Genomic DNA, 3,656 nt, shown 5'->3' on the forward strand with positions numbered 1-3,656 from the left:
CTTTTCAGCAGTTAGCCTTTTGTTGTAGCTATTTTAATGAAGCTTCAAATGTATATCACAACGTCACACATCGGGGTGTTTAACTATGGCTTAGCACATTTCAAAACTACCCAGATGCTCCCCACAAAAAGCTGTGAGATAGTCACGGAACAAAAAGCAGAAGTAAGAGAAGGAGAAAAGGAACGTGGACAGGGGCAGCGCATCTCGGCTGCGCCGGCTCCTCGGGCGATCGAGAGCGACTTGCATTTGGTGGGGCTGCTCCTCTTCGGATCTGCTCTCGAGTCAAGGTCCACGATGCGCCTGCCAGACTAATCCTCCGCTTAAATCATGCTGACGTTTGGGCCAGAACTGCAGAGGTCGACACGGGGCCTTAGCAAAAACGGCGACACCAAAGCCTCGCGGATCTATAACCGATGACAGGCTCAAGTCAGAAACAGACCGCGGAGGTGAAACACGAGAAGGTGTCTCAAGGCACTTAAAGGAGGGGTCTTTCTCTTTTGCTTCAATTTCACTGATTTGTGTGTGTGTGTGTGTGTGTGTGATTTATGGCTCTTTTCCCAGCCGAGAGGATTTGGTGTTTATAGAGGGAATCTGATTTAACGTTCATAAAATGCTCTGAATAGACCTGCACGGTCAATGGGGTTCTCTGCGATGGGGAGAAGTCTGGACCATCGCAAAGGCGGTGACTAGCTTATGTCCCCTGGTCTTTGCAATGACTTGAACTTGCTGCGAAGGGCCTTCTTCGTCCTCGAGGATTTCACGTCTCGCTGCGGAGAGGTGTGACGTGCTTTCTGTGTTCTTCAGCCATTGGCACCTCTGCTGATAGTGCAGGTGGGACGTCCAGCTCGGAGCCGGAAGCACAGCTGCTTTTCAAACCGAGGTCCAAGCTTGATATTTAGCTACCGAACTGAACCTGTACAATTCGGTTTCATTATTAATTCTATCACTGATTTATTAAAAACAAAAAACAAAAAAAACAGTGTCCTTTTATGTTAATGATTCTCTACTAGGCAACAGTACAGGAAGTGGAACAATGTAGGTGTTCAGTAAATGTTTTCTGGATAAAGAAATAAATTACATTCTCATTATGGAAGCGTTTATCTAACACTTACTCTGTGTGAAGTGTTAGCTAGACGCTGAGGTAACACGAGATGCATAATTTATATGCTCTGACCTTGAATCGCTTACAACTGAGCCTGGGAAGCCGACACCGATAAAACAGCACAAACTCCGCGAATGAATAAAAGTTCAAGAAAAATGTGGTGCGGGTGTAAGAAGGTCGTCGTTAATTGCAACCAGGAGGATTTGCTGAAGAGTAAGTGAGATTTGAATCTCAAAACGATACGGGGACTGAAGGGCAGGAAGGTGAATGAGCAAGGAAAGCGATCAAATGGCAGCGACGAAGTCCCCCGCGAGCCGCTCGCCACGTGCGGGGAGTCGGGCATCGCACCGTGAACTTTACGTACGCGATCTCATTTCGAAAAATAAGAAGCTAAATACGGTAAGCTGTGGAAAAACCGTTACCTCTATTTTACAGATGTGGAAACTATAACTCATAATACAACATAATTTTTTTGTTTGACATAATACAACATAATTCAAATAGGTGCTAAGCCTGGAAGCAAATTCAGACCTTTCCGAAAGCTGGAAGAGCAGGAAACTCTCCTGTAGGTTGGTGCATTGCAGAGGACAGAAATATCCTTAGGTTCGAGAAGCTTCTGGAATAACCGAGGGGTGCATGCATGATGGAAAACTAACAGTAAAGGGAAGGAATAAGAAGCATCAAGTAAATAAATAGTTAAGCCCGATTTCGCTCTACCGGTGCTCCCGGATCAGTCAGGAGACAGTTCCGCCCTTGATTAGCTGTGGGGCCTCGAGCAAGTCACCTCGCTCTTTTGATCCAAACCCTAGGAGTGGAAGGAACAATGACAGTTGACTACACGTCGATCGTGGCAGTGTTTTCCAGAGGTATACTTTATCGAAAATCATCAAATGATGCACTAAAATGGATAACTTTTATTTACACAAATTATACCACAGTCTCATTGAAAATCAGAGCAGTAGGAAATGAAACACATGAATAAAAAAAGTAGTAAAGAAATAGAAATGGTTAAAAAAAAATCCACCTCTCCAAAGTTCCAGACTTGCAAAAGATTATTACCAAATCTTTAGCCCAAATTTAATTCTCGTTTTATACAGAATGTTCAAGAAAATAGCAAACAGATAAAAATTAGATAAGCTTGATTTCAAAACCATCAGGTAATATAATGAAAAAAATTATCATTCATTTCAGTTATGAAAACAGGGATGCAAATCCATAATAAACTATCAGTCGACCAAATGTGGCAATAACATGTTTGACATAATACAACATAATTCTAGTAGAATTCATCCCACAAATACAAGTATGCTTTGATATAGCATAAGGGTAATTCCCAGCATTTATACACTAAAGGAAAAAAGGGTTACGATTATTTTATTAGAGGTTGACCATGTGTTCCATAAATTCAACAGCTGTAATTAAAAGCAAACAGTTGTGAAATTAGAAATATGATTTAGCTATAACGATTGTATTCGGTCGAATATAAATTCAAAAAAAATAAGTAAATAAACCAGGACATCTGCACCACAGAGCCGCCCTCCCTCCCCCGAAAGGGGTGAGACCAGAGAAGAGATGGCAGCTCACGACACGGGGAGCCCACCTGGCCCTCCCACTCGGGTGCTCTCAGAGTGTCCCGTTCAAACGTGGCACTTAAAAACGTGCTTCGGGGGGTAGACAGTAGTGATCCAAGTCCACTTCCTCTGCTGCCCGAGTAGGCGTCCTCAGCCTCCTTTTCACACGTCAAACATGTACACTTTCGCCTCACGAGAGACAACCACGGGTTGCCATCCAGGAACTGGATAAAAATCACCTGTGTTTGAAATGAAAAAAAAAAAACAACAAATGCTAACAAGAAAGACTCAGTCTATGGCCAAGCCACCCTGAACGTGCCCGATCCCGTCTGATCTCGGAAGCTAAGTAGGGTCAGACCTGCTTAGTACTTGGATGGGAGACCACCTAGGAAGACTAGGTGCTGTAGGCGTTAAAATGAAAGAAAGAAAGAAAGAAAGAAAGAAAGAAGGAAGGAAGGAAGGAAGGAAGGAACCTAGGAAGATGCTGTAGGCGTTAAAATGAAAGAAAAGAAAGAAAGAAAGAAAGAAAGAAAGAAAGAAAGAAAGAAAGAAAGAAAGAAAGAAAGAAAGAAAGGAAGAAAGAAAGAGGAGAGAAAGCAAGCAAGAAAGCCTAAAAACCCTACCTCTTTGATTTTCAAGTAAAACGCCTATTTCTTTGGAACCACCATATCATCGAAATAATGTGTTTCATCTTATTCGAGCTAATTGTATTTTTTGCTAATATTATTTAATGTGAAAGGAATATTAACAATTCAGAGGTTGGGAATAACTTTAACCATGAAGTATGGCGAGCATGTATAGGGACTTACATTCTCTTTTGTGTAAACTTTAGATGAAGGGACCTTGGAAGCCACGTGGGGATCGTTCTATTTATCGACGAGGGAATTCTGGAATGATAGAATTGCTTCCCAAAGTTCCACAGAAGCCGATGGCGTGGCCAGCACTGGGTTCTACGTTCTCAATCTTTGCTTTCTACTCGCTCC

The 3,656-nt window shown here is 42.5% G+C and overlaps 1 pseudogene; it reads left to right on the forward strand.

The window, feature by feature from the left end:
- Window positions 1–2,964: 2,964 nt before the first annotated feature.
- Window positions 2,965–3,083, forward strand: LOC112478529 (annotated as a pseudogene).
- The last annotated feature ends 573 nt before the right edge of the window (window positions 3,084–3,656 follow it).

Source organism: Pteropus alecto, unplaced genomic scaffold (genome assembly GCF_000325575.1).
Source record: "Pteropus alecto unplaced genomic scaffold, ASM32557v1 scaffold61, whole genome shotgun sequence".
Taxonomy (NCBI): domain Eukaryota; kingdom Metazoa; phylum Chordata; class Mammalia; order Chiroptera; family Pteropodidae; genus Pteropus; species Pteropus alecto.